This window comes from Piliocolobus tephrosceles, chromosome 15 (assembly GCF_002776525.5).
Source record: "Piliocolobus tephrosceles isolate RC106 chromosome 15, ASM277652v3, whole genome shotgun sequence".
Lineage (NCBI taxonomy): Eukaryota > Metazoa > Chordata > Mammalia > Primates > Cercopithecidae > Piliocolobus > Piliocolobus tephrosceles.
The window spans coordinates 64,759,848-64,773,785 of record NC_045448.1 but is presented as its reverse complement, the minus strand read 5'-3'; the positions used below and the strand labels follow the sequence as shown (position 1 = coordinate 64,773,785).

Genomic DNA, 13,938 nt, shown 5'->3' with positions numbered 1-13,938 from the left:
CTTAAATGTAGGGATGGCTCATGTTTATTTCAGTGTTTAATATCAGAAGTGTTTAGGGTCTTTATTTATAAATCTGGTGATGTTTCTGTGACCAGAAATATGCCATAGAAACTTAACTCTTTTCAAAAAATGTTATTTTTATACATTTAGGGGGTACAGGTGCAGATTTCTTACATGTATATATTGCATAGTGGTGAAGTCTGGGCTCTTAGTACATTTTCAACCCTCACCCCTCTCCCACCCTCTGACATTTTGGGGTCTCCAGTGTTTGTTATTCCACTCTGTGTGTTCATGTGCACCCACTGTTTAGCTTCCACATGCAAATGAGAACAGGGGGTATATGACCTTCTATTTCTGAGTTATTTCACTGAGGATAATGGCCTCCAGTTCTATCCATGTTGCTGCAAAAGACATGATTTCATTCTTTCTTTATAACAGTATTCCATAGTGCATATACACCTCATCTTTATCCAGTCCTCCATTGTTGATTCCGTATGTTTGCTACTGTGAATAGTGCTACAATAAACATGTGAATGCCGGTATCTTTTTGATGTAATGATTTATTCCCTTTGGGAATATACCCAGTAGTGGAATTGCTGACTGGAATGGTAATTCTATTTTTAGGGATGTAACTCTTGTTTATATATCAATTACCCTATGGCAAAATTGGTTTTCTTACACATTGTTTCTCAGTTTCCAAGAACCTATGGATGAAGTTAAGTGAAGACTTGCTGTGTAATAAAGGGGTGAATAGGTGGGGCTGGCTGTAAATGAAATAGGACTGACCATAAGTTGATCATGTGAAAGCTAAGTGATGGCAGTACATAGAACTTCATTACACTAGTGTGTCTGCTTTAGGATATGTTTGAAATTTTGCATTATAAAAAGTTAAAGTGGTGCACAAGCTAACTTACCTGTAGGACTTCCACAAGTCATTTACACGTACACATGTAAGTGGCTACAGAATGTATGATAATGGTTTGGGCCTGGAGGGACATTAGTGACCACCAGAGTGAAATGAACTGACTCTCCCTGTCTCCCCCTCCATACACACAAGCCTACTCAACAAGATCTCTTTAATGTAAAGCCACAAGTCAGAAAGGGTGAACACAGGGTAATAACCCAGGGGCTTGCCTAGTAGCAATGCCTACCTCTGGGCAAGGACTGGGCACATATCCTCATGAAAACAATTCGTGTATGTTTGAAAGAAAATTGAATTCAGTACAATTGATAATGTTCAGAGGCTTCAGGGGATCTGCAGACATGGACTCATGGAGCATTGGAGTGTGTGTGAATACACTCTGTGATGGGATGGAGATTTTACACATAGGCCCAGGGAACGACATGGTATCAATCTGTCTCATGTAGGTGAGGCAAAAGCATTCAATACTGCATCAACCCAAGAGTTCTCACTGGCTCTATGTAGCACAAACCCCCAGAATATTCAGGTGTGTTATGTAGTGATTTCTATTGAATGCGATATAATTTTGTTATAGTTATTATGCATGTCACTTAATTCACATACTCTCAGGCCTACCAAGAAGGGAGAAGAAAGGGTGAAGGATACAGTTCAGCCACCTGGCAGCATTCCATAAAAACTGGGCCAATTCATGAAATGTTACAGTGGGGGAGGTACTCAAAATACTTTTTGCACACTTTTGAAGATGAGAGAGTATATCTGTCTTAGATATTCTGCCCAGATATGTTACTAGCATCAGGATGTTTTGAGGAGGCAGTGCCACTCTGACTCCAACCCCAAATTAAAATTACAGCAGGCAAAATTGGAGTGTCACATGCTACTTTAATTCTGTATTGCGGTACTTCAGTGGCTCCTCATCTGAAAGTGCAAAATTATTTTCAAATTATCATGTATCATTTCATGGTTAAATTAGATTATCAGCTAGAACTTCCAGCGGGATTGGAATTCTACATGCAAACTAGATTTCAATCCCTATTTATGATCATTTTGGACAACTTTGTTTCCTAAACCCTCAGAGCAACTACTTCCCTGGGTAACCCTAAGGCACTGGGAAATATCCAAATGGAAGAGATCAGTGCTGTTTTTTTTATGGTATGTTTACAAAAGACATATTTTGTCTATATCAGAAACCTAGCTATTCAGTAGGGATATATTTTTCCAAGAACATCTCAAAATATTTCTTTAAGAAAATGTAATTCATCTGACTACTTTCCTCTTAATTACACCCAGCTGTGTGTGGGTGTGTATGTGTGTGATGTGTGTGTGCGTATATGTGTTTTCTATACCTTATTTCAATAACAGAGAAGGAAGCTCTTAAGGGCACCTCTGCCTTATACACTGTGAGTCAAAATGACTTGGAAACTCCCTGGCTGTACTGTGATCGGTTCAACTTTCCGTTTTGACAGCTTTAATAATTCTAAGCCACGATGCTCCTGATATTCTTCTTTCTACAGAGAAACAGCTGTTTTGCTTACATATGTAGTCAGTATGATAATTATCTAAATTTGTTCCTACCAACCTTGTTTGATCTCTGTAGTGTCAACTGATAAAATCCATCCATTTGGTAGAGCCAAACATCTTTTAGATCTCAGGTCAGAGGTCATTTCCTGGTGGACAATCAGAAGACTTTAAAGAGGTTGCAAAACCTGGACTTCCTCACAGAAATCACCACACAGGATAATCTTACAACCTTCAGTTCTTCTAATTTCTACCAGCTGTGTGATTATTTGATTGGTATCCATGTATTCCATGAGACTATATAAATCCCATGAGAGTAGGGCCTTGGTCAGTTTTGCTCACCATTATATTCTCTGTGCCTGGAACAAAGAAGGCCATCAATAAATATTTGTAGAATTAATAAACAAATGTAAAAATATGTATAAATACGTCCACGAATAAGTGAGTAAATTACAGAAATTTTGCAGAGTTTTTATCAATAACAGTTTAGAACTGCACTGTTCAATACAGTAGCCACTAGCCATATGTGAGTATTTAATTTTACCCTTAAATTAATTAAAATTAGTAAAACTAAAAATCCACTTCCTCAGTTGCACTAGCCACATTTCAGACGCTCAATAGTCACACATTGCTGTTCACTACTATATTTGACAGTGCACAATATGTGGCATATCCATCATTGTAGAAAATTCTACTAGCACAACTCAAGCAATTCTAAAATTCTAGCCCAAAGACAGCATTATTTTTCCAAAATGAGTCAGATCATTATTATTGGTGCCTTTGATAATATTAATTGTGCAACTTAAACCTCTTTCCTCTAAAACTATTCCCCCTTGATGACTGAGCTTAAGCCAAATATTTCACCTCTTTTTCTCTTAAAATAAATAACAAATAATTTGTGTGCTTTGATTTGTAGGGGTCTATATATAGTTTTATATGCTTTCCTGAGTACTCAAAAGAATCCTTGAAATTGGGAATACATACTTTTCTAAAAGTGCATTTTTTACACAGGCCAGGCCTCTATGCACTATCCCTTGGATAAAAATGGGAAAGATATAATGTGCTCTAGAAGCCATCATTAGTGTATGAGGAATTGGGATTTGTATTAATTTCCCTAATTATGTTAAGTGCATGATTGCACACATTCTGGAATTGTAATTGTGTGTAAATTGATATAGTTTTCCAAATGAATAATATTCAGTATGTTTGGTGAGATTCTTTAATTTCAACAATTAAGCTTTTTTTAAATTGAAGACTCTATTTACACTCATCTCATTCTGTAAACTGTAAACAAGTATTTTGTTTGTAAAAGCAAAAATCAGAACATTGCCAGGAGTTAGGAAAACAAAATTGTAACATTTATACTTAATTTAAAGCAATAATTTGATTTAAATACCCATACAAGCAAAAGCATCTTTAACTATATAAGTTTCAGAAAAAGCATAAGAGAATGGTGAAGATATAAAGGAATGGGGCAGATGCTCAGATTCAGGTACACATACCAGGAAACTGAGCACACCAGAAGAAATTTACAAATGTAAATTCCTACGAGGTTTCTGTTATAAAGAGCAAGATTTTATGTCTCCTTTTAGCGATCTAGACTCTATAATCCCATTTATCTCCATATCTTTATAAAAAAGGAAGATTCTATTCAATAAATCTATGGATACCGTAACTACACCCAGGTGTTTTAAATTATGCCACAAATTTTTGTCAATCTTTATCATAAAATACCAAATCCAGCTTTTGCTTGTCAACATAGCTAAAACATTATGATTTATCATATAGTACCTTCAAGTTTTCATACCACATGTGTTCCAAACTCTAGGAAATCAAATATTTCCCTAATATCACACTTTAAAACGTCAAGCCCTACAAATTGATAAGTACACAATTAACCCTTTTTCAAGTGTATTTGCAGAGATTGCACCTGTGCCTACTTATGAACAAATCTTAAGTTTTCTGTTTCACTCTGTCAGTGCTTAGCCTTTGTGTCTCAGGATTTTTCACTTACAAAATGTATGTAACATTTGACAAAGGTGAAATTGTATGGTTTCATCACTTGGTTTTTTGAGCAATTCAGGTCTTGCTTCCAACTACTTCTACTTTTTGTTGGCTTGAGCAAGGCTACTTTGTCAAACACTGCCTCATACCAACTGAAGGTAAACCTAGCAGTTGTCAGAATGCCACACAACAAGTTTATCCATAAAGAACTTTTAGGAATGAGCTGGGAGGGAAGGGGTCAGATGAGCAGAAATAGAATTGGGAAGGTTCATGCCCCTTGTCTCTGTTGATTTCCATGTGGAAATTCAGGACCAGCCAATCCCTTTGAAATCTGTCCTAGAAATCATGACTCTGCAGGAGTTGGAAGCTCACATGCCTTCTAGATTGCGGCATGTAGCATCAATAAGTGAAGGAAGGCTCAGAGAGAGATAAGGAGAGATTATTAGAAACTGTGATAAGCCCCATCTGAAAACATTTAGATTTTCTTTTTTTTTCCTAAGTTTTAAAAGATTGCGCAAGCCCACTCTGTACAATCTGTAGAGCTGCCAATTTGGAGTTTCTGCTTTAGGAGACAACTCGAGCTTAGGGCTAGGGTAAGAGAACTACTGGCTGTAATTAATTTAAGGAACTTTTTATTTCAGTAAAAGTCACAGGCCATGCTTTAAAGAGGACTAGGAGTCTATTTGGAGCAAGTTTTTCATGTTTTAGGTTGTAAAATTGTATCCGATTATAAGCCAACTTTAACCTTTCTTCAGCTTTTCTCCATCTCTCTTCCCAACTACTTCTTTTTGTTGGCTTGAGCAAGGCTACTTTGTCAAACATTGCCTCATACCAAGTTCTTTCTGTCTTATTGCAAACCATACAGGGCAGATTTATAATTTGCCCAAATTTTGTGTGAAACTATAACAACAAAAAAGGAACTATAACAATAAAAAAGATCTGTTGTAAGTTTTGAAGGTGCTGTGTTTCTGAAGATAATCTTCCTACAGGAGGTATTCCTATTCTTAATGGGAACAGGTTATTTGAAATGGTGAGTTTACATTACTCCAGTGTAAACTGGCACTGTGTTTAATCCTGTGTAATTTGGGGGCAAGTAAATAATCTCTCTACCTCACTTTCCTCATGTTTTAATGTGAATGATGATGGTCACAAGATTGCTATAAGTATCATGTGTGCTAAAGCACGTAAAAGTATATTATATGTTACCTACTAAGTGTTCAATAAATACCTATTTTATTGTTACACATCCCACAATCATTCACTAATTATCCTGAACATTGATGATACATACCAATGTATCTGATAAATTTGGCAATGGACATTGATAAATTTGATAATTGTGCTTAGGTAGAAGAGTATAATGTGAGGAAATGGATTGAAAGCAAAGCATAAATGACAACATTTATTGGGTGCTTACTATGTGTCAGACTGTGATTAGTGCTTCCTTTGCATGTATTAAATTTCATTTACTTTCCACAACATCCCCATGAGCTATGAACTCTGAATAACTAAATTTTTTAAATGATTCATGTGGTGATTTTTACTCTTCCAATCAGTTAAGCTAGACCTAGGTTCTCCAGAATCCTCTCCCCCATATGATTCTGGGGTTGATTTTGCCAAAAGTAGAATTTGCAGGAGATTTGAAAGACAGAAGTAAAGCAGCAGCCATTACTCTCTGAAGATCGTCATCGTTCGACACAGCAGTGGGTGGACATAGAGGTGCCAGTGGGCTCCAGTTGTCTGCTCTCCTCCACTCTACATCCTGCCATTTTGGGGGGCCTCTGGCACCGCTGATTAATTGCAGTGCCGCCTTATACTTGAATGTGAACCTTCTGTGGCAACAGCCCCCCATAGATTTCTCCACCAGCTCCCTATTCACAGTCCTATTTCAGCAGCTGGGCATGTCTGCCTTCTCAGGTGAACTGATGGGTGGCCCCTCTGATCTTCTAGCTCCCCCTTCAGACCCTCTCCTCCCCAGTGCCTCCCATAGTAGCATCTCTGTTTCTCTGGTTGAACCCTGATTGATACACATGTTTAAGATGAAGTAGCTTACCCCAGTTTGAATGGCAGAACCGACACTGGAAGCCTTAATCAGCTTCCAGAGCCCATGCTCTTCATAACCACAAGGCAGCATTGTCTGAAGGAGAGAGGAGTAAGAAGGAGATAAGGAAGAAAGAAAAGAGAGAAAGTCCAAAGCCTATAGAGAAAGAGGAAGGAAGCAATAAACAAAAAGGCAAAGAGGATAGAGAAGGCAGGAGGGAGAACTAGATGATAAGCAACGGGGAGTTGGAGAAAAGTGAAGAGGAATAAAAAATAAAGGGAGGTAGGATAGTACATTGCCAGCTCTACTTGCTCTAACAATGCTTTAACACAAAGGGGGGAATTTTAAGCATGGATAATATATGCCACAGGACTGCAGAGCTCAGGTGTGGAGGAAGCAAGTTTCTTTTGGTTTTACTCTTCTATTAGGAACTAAATCTAACTTTTCATAAAAGTTTTTTTTTGACAGAAAACCTAATAATTTCTCTAAGTATTCACTCTTTTTTTTAGCCATTTTTAATCTGTTTTTTACAACCTTACATAAGCCAGTGATAAATAACAACTTGCAAAGCACAATCTTTTTTTTTTTTTTTTTTAATACTTTAAGTTCTAGGGTACATGTGCATAACAAAGCACAATCTTTACTATAGATTTTACCCCTGCGTTGAGAAATAAAATGTTTTTATGCAACAGAACAACGGCTAATAACTTAATTATAGATCATCATGTTCAACTGGGGTAGTTATCAATTCAACTCTGTATTATTCAACAAGAGAGATGTGGCAAATTTTGCACATAATTCCAAAATAGAGGTGTGAAATATCATTTTCCCATGTGACTATTTGGTTTAACCTAGATATTTACTATGTATAATATTACAGCTGCCAGGGAGACATTGAAATTAAAAACAAGATAAAATCTTGTTGAGTTTTATTTTCTACTTTGAGGCAGCTAACTTTTAAAATATCCTGCCCAGGGTACAGGAAGTGCTCCTCAGATGTCCTGATATGCATGGAGGCAAGAGGACATTATGTCTGATTTAAGGACAGATCACCTCACCCACTGTCATCCTGCATGACTGCTCATGCACTGTTCCTGACTTGCATTTTAAGCACTGGTCAGTTTGCTTTTGGCAAGAGCAAGCTAGAGCAGGTTTTATGAGAGGACAGTGATAGAAGGTATGACAATCTTGTCCCAAAATGCCCCTTCTCTCCTTAAGGCCTTGTCTCTCCTTGAAGCTCCAAGATGCCACAGTCCCTGACCAAGGGATCAAGCTGTAGAGGGAGAAGGGGACACCAAACTTGCTCTTACAGTGGGTTACCTTCTTCCTGTCCCAAGATGGGGTTGGGTAGGGCAGGCCTGGCTCAATATATTATTTAAAAGGGTTGGGTAGGGCAGGCCTGGCTCAATATATATCTTAAAAAACTCTCATCTAAATTTACTTCACTAAATGGCAGCGAGTTTTGCCCCTTAAGAGGCTACTCCAGGTTCAGAATGGTATCAGAAGGCAAAAATTGGATTTTTAAATTTTTATTATAAATAATATAGTGACAAATTATGATTATTATATATGCAACATATATAACTAAATATATAGTTATAGATAATATATACTACTATCTATAACTATAATAGTAATATATACTATTATCTATAACTGTCTATTTTATAATATATAAATATATTTTTATAATAAAGTGATATATGTAACATATCATTATATTATATAGATTATAACAAATAATTGTTAATTATTTATTATCACTGTGAATCAGAAGAGGCAATGTTAGTTCCCTGAGACGTCTGGGGCTGGGCCTGGAGAATCACCCTCAAGCCCACTCCCTCAGCCATCATCACATGTAACTGCCCATAGAGCACTAATACCTTCAGCCTTTGTCTTACTTCATAAACACCTTCCCACCCTCCTTTTCCTACGGGTTCTCAGTCCTCCCAGATTCTGGCCTTCTGGTTTATTTTCTTCTCTGTCACCTCGGACATGACTCAGGTTACTGCTGCTGGAGCCCATGTCTTTCACTACCCTACTCTGCCAGAAGGCTTGCTCTCTGACTAGTGATGGCTGGGGGTGAGTTCTGTTAGGATTCTTTTTTGTTTTGTTTTGTTTCAAACACAAGTATTTATTGATGGATCGAAGATACAATTTTAATGGAACAGTAAGGCACAACCTTGGATTAAAACACTTTGCTATACAGCCAAAAGGAGGGAAAAGCTATAACCTTAGGAACTTTATGCCAATCAAGAAGCCTCTAAAATACCTCTCTAATAGATCAGTATCAGACATGCTTCCCTTTTACATTAATTCCTATATTACATCACTTGATCACAAAGTGTGACTGATACTTATAAAGAATTCCTCATTCATTTATATTTGAGCCATCCAGCCAGGCTACTCCCCTGTTCTCCACCCTTTTCCACCCTTTTGCAGTGGTATTTTTGTAGCAATCCCCTTCCTAAAGAATTACCCACACACCTTCAATAGTTTTCCAAAGCAAGGAAACAAGCAAGCAAGCAATGAGTCAGAGAAAGTCAGCCAAGGGCAGATGTGTGGATAAATAGACTCATAGACACATACATTAGGATAGCAGCAGCCTGATTCACTGAAGTCTACTGACTTTGGCAGAAAAGTTGCTGTGGCTTGCTCAAAGACCTGTAATGCCACCTTAGGTTGTGCTACTAGTGCCAGACCTCTTGTTTTTAAGGGATTAGCAGTGGTCTATACAAGAAGCTAGGGAGCTAATGTAACCAGGCAGCTAATGATACAATAGTCAATGCTTTGGACATGTATTAGGAGCAGACTATGGCTTCCATTATTAACATTTGCCAAGTGTAAATTTCATAAAGAATTTTGTGACTGAGCGTGGTGGCTCATGCCTGTAATCCCAGCACTTTGGGAGGCCGAGGTCGGAGGATCACCTGAGATCAGGAGTTCAAGACCAACAACGTGGTCAACATGGTGAAACTCTGTCTCTACTAAAAATGCAAAAATTACCCAGGAATGGTGGCCACGTCTGTAAACCCAGCTACTTGGGAGGCTGAGGCGGGAGAATTGCTTGAACCCAGGAGGCAGAGGTTGCAGTGAGCCAAGATCACGCCACTGCACTCCAGCCGGGGTGACAGAGTGAGACTCCGTCTCAAAAAAAAAAAAAAAAAAGAATTTTGTGCAAAACTTCAAGACACTAAGGAAGCAATCTTTAAATATTTTGGACTGGGGACAGGTGCGGTGGCTCACGCCTATAATCCCAGCACTTTGGGAGGCTGAGGCGGGTGGATCATGAGGTCAGGAGTTCGAGACCAGCCTGGCCAACATGGTGAAACCCTGTCTCCACTAAAAATACAATTAGCCGGGCATGGTGGTGTGTGCCTGTAATCCTAGCTACTTGGGAGGCTGAGGCAGGAGAATCGCTTAAACCTAGGAGGCTGAGGTTGCAGTGAGTGGAGATCACACCATTGCACTCCAGCCTGGGCGACAGAGCAAGACTCTGTCTCAATAAATAAATAAATAAATAAATAAATAAATAAATAAATAAATAAATTTGGACTGGGATATTAGGCACTTCTGTAACACTAATCTTTCTACTTGGAAATGTGAAGTGGAAAACATTCCAGTGCACATAACACTGAGGCATAAACCATGCTGCAAAGGTGTGAATGCATGAGGCTTTATAGGGTGCCCAGCCTCCTTGTTAATAAAAGCCATGAGAAAGTCCCTAGGCATATTGTCAGGGCAGCCATTCTGGTAGTTACAGTGTCCCCAACCTAAGCAAACCTGTAAACATACTGCTGGTTTTTTTTTAACAGTCAACATTGTACTAACAAGAGGAGCCACATAGGTACAAAGTTGAGAATCAGAGCCAGAGGTAGAGTGATGTGGGCAAGCAGCCTAGAAGACTTGACTCCATACTTCTCACCAAGGCCACCTTTCAAAAAGGGTATCTCCACCTAGCAGCCTTTGATGACAGAGCAGAGTGCAGAGGATGGTCTCATACTTTGAGAGAAATGTTGGTTACCAAAAAGCTCCTGGAGAGGCAATATCCCAGAGGCCCATTTAATAATGAAGGTAAATAAAAACTGCCAGACCCCTGAACTATCCTGCCAAGTCAGAAATACATATATAGGGCATAGCTTGTGGTGCCAAGTAGAACAGAGGAGATTTTGAGGCTTAATGAAAGGCAGAAAGACTGCCAGAGTAAGTGAACAGTATGTTGGATGACACAGAAGTAGGAAGCAAAGAACATATAAAAAGGATAAAGCATGCTGGCAGACTCACTGGAGGGAAGGCAGCAGGGCTACATTCTACACCTGGTGAAAGAGCTTTGCTGGCTTGTTCTTGGCATGATTGCCTCTCTCACTTTCTCAGACTGGATGGATGTGTGGCATTCAGCGGCAGAATAGGGAAGATATTTAGAAATGAAGAACTAGTGAATGGATACTGAACAGAAATAGATAGGGTGTACCATTCTGTAATGCCCTGTTTATACACCAAAGGCAGGTTTGTGTTGACAGAACATATTTGGGGTTGTCATGCAACAGCAGTAGTACTTTGGGAGAAGGGGAATGAGGGGGTGGAGGTGGAGTTGGTGGAAGGAGGACTTTCAAGTTCCAGTTCTTAAATACTAGACCACAAGGAACAGTTTGGTCTCCTTTAGTGAAGAAATCGGATGCTCATTTTCTGTTCTACATCCACCTTCTCCAAAACCTTAACAAATTCTGTGAAAGATATGGCACTGTCCCCATCCTGATCAGCCTCCTGAATGGTCCTGTCTGCGATGCTGCCCAGCTGCTCATCTGAGATATTTACTCCGACCATCATGCGTAGCACCTGTAACAGCTCATCAGGGGAGATCTTTTCATCTTTATCCAAATCATACAGTCGAAAAGCAAAGTGCAGTTTGTTGCTTCGGCTGTTGAGAGGTTCGGATCCATTCACATCTTTGCTCTTTTCATTATCCTCAATGGGGCGGAAATGAGCCAAAGTTCGCATGAATCCACGGAAGTTTACCTGGTCCTCTCCCTCTGGAAAGAAGGCATTGATGATCCGGTCCCCCAATGGGTTGATGGCAAGTTCTGGAATCCTCTGGAAATCTTCCCGGCTGAGAGTCCCGTTCTCTCCTTTGTCCAGGCTGGTGAACCGGCTGTAGAGGCGAGTGATTTGACTGTGGGAAAAGCCGGTCTCCTTCTTGATCTCCTCGAGCTCTTCGTCCCGCAGTAACGTGGAGGCCCGAGAACCCATCGCCGTGCCGGGAGCTCCTCCGGGAGCAGCGGCGCCAGAAGAGAGGGCGACAGGAGGGAAGGAGGCAGGGAAGGGCGGGCTAGGGGTCAAGAAGGGAGAGGGCAGTGTTTCCACTGCGGACCCGGGAGGGAACCCAGGGGTGGTGCGCTGAGGAGGGCGGCCCCGAGGACCCGCCAATCAGGCGCGAGGCAGCGCCTGGCTCAGGAGTCGATGTCAGCATTTGAGTTCCAGCCCCGAATTCTGTTAGGATTCTTACCCTCTATCCCAAAAAGAATGAAGGCTCCTCAAGCTTTAAACCAATTTCAGAACCACTTGGGGCAGAAATGACACATGACAGCCACTTGCTACTGCTTTAGCACTGACTTCACACCATCCCCTGGCTATGAAAGGGAATCCAGATATGCAAATAACCTGTAATTATTATGTGGGTAGATTACCATAGCAATGGGTCTGGGTATTTTAGCTGCCTTAGGTTATCCCCTAACGAAGCATTTTACTCTTTGTTGCAACCAACCTTCTCACTCTGGTTCCAGCCTTCTGCCATCAGCTGAGATTTTGGTTTCTGTGAGAAGCTGAGTTGAAGAGTGTGTCTTCAAGACAAGAAGTGGTTTGTCAAGGCAAGGCCTCAATCTCAAATGTATATTATCTACACATTTTCTTCTGGACCGTCAACATATTTACTGTGCTCCCCTCCTTTACCTCCTCTTCAAGTCTCTATGACAGCTTTGACCTCAGATTTGCCCCACACTGTGATTCTTCCATTTGCCCTACAGTAGTCAAGATTCTTGGATGCAGACAACTGAAATGGACTTTATCTTAAGCAGATAAGCAATCTATTGGCAGACTGATAGGTAGCTCCTAGAATTGATGTGAAGCCTGAAGAACCAGCTGCAAGAAATGAGCCAGAACCAAGAGAGATTAAGAGATCAGAACAGTCAAATCTACATGTCTGGCCAGGGTACATTGGACTGCTACCACTGACAACCTCTCCCCTACCTCCACAAGACATAGAAATGAACTGGAAGCCCCGTGGACACTGTTGTCACTAGACACTGGATGCTGCCGCCACTGTCACTTCTGCCAAAATGAGTTATTTCTAGGCCTCGCTTCTCCAGTCTAGAGTTATTAGTGGTCTAGATCACATGGCATGCGCTTATTGCCACAAATATGGAAATTGAGTCACTGGCCTTGGACTTTAGTGATGGAAAGTGGACCCTATAGCTACCAATTAAGAAAGGGGTTCAACATTGAACACTAAAGACAAAACTATTATACACCTCTACTCAGACATTCTATTTTGGCCCAATATTTAGCCCCAGAAGACTGCAGACTCCGATTTTATGTTATGGACCAGGTTTGGGCATTCCACATTCCATGAAGCTCCAACCTGTTCCCATCCTGGTTTTCAGGGTTTACTACTCCAGCTAGACATTTATAGCTTGTAATGACTTTGTCCCAGTAGGCATAGGCATCCCAAGTTAAGACTATTTTAGTTCCTGCTTAAAATGATCAGGTCAAATTCTGCCTCCAATATACACTTAATTTATAATGAGGCATTTGAGTACTTTGTACAATTACCTAAGGGTTGAGAAATTATTTTTTTGTGTGTTCTAGGGTTTGAATAAAAATATTTATTAAAGACCTATTAGGTATACACATATTATAATTGTTACTATAATATAAGTATTATCACTCATTTTTACGAATGAGGAAACTGAGGCTCAGTGAGGTTAAGTGATTTGCCTACAAAACTAGTAAAGCCAAAATTTAGATTGTATTCTGATTCCTCAGCCTGTATTTTCCCAACTGTACCATGCTGCCTCACCAGAAAAACAAAGAATTCTATAGTTACATTATTCCATATGCAGGTAGAGCTAAAATTATCCCTACCAATTTTGCTTCAGATTTTAGATGTGTGCTTACTGTTTCTTGCCTGACGATTTACTTTCTATACTTGCCTGACAGAGAAGGTAGCAGATGCACTGTGTGAGCAGAAGAAAAACAAAATGTGTCCTCATGCCAAAGTCAAAATTAACTCTAACAAGAGGGAAAAGTTGAAGGCAGTTTGCTTTGTGATAGCGTTTACTTTAAATTGTTCGTGTTTCTACAACATTTTACAAATTATAGCTGCTATTGGGAATCTACCTTTAAAAAATTGTTTAATGAAAAGGTTTGCACATTTTTTCAGAGTAACAGTTTAACACTTCTT

General features: G+C 39.8%; 1 pseudogene across 1 annotated transcript; it reads right to left on the bottom strand.

Moving 5' to 3' along the window:
• Nucleotides 1–10,516: 10,516 nt before the first annotated feature.
• Nucleotides 10,517–11,962, bottom strand: LOC111550601 (annotated as a pseudogene). Its single transcript, XR_002734112.2, has one exon. The product of XR_002734112.2 is annotated as a calcineurin B homologous protein 1 pseudogene (transcript).
• Nucleotides 11,963–13,938: the final 1,976 nt, after the last annotated feature.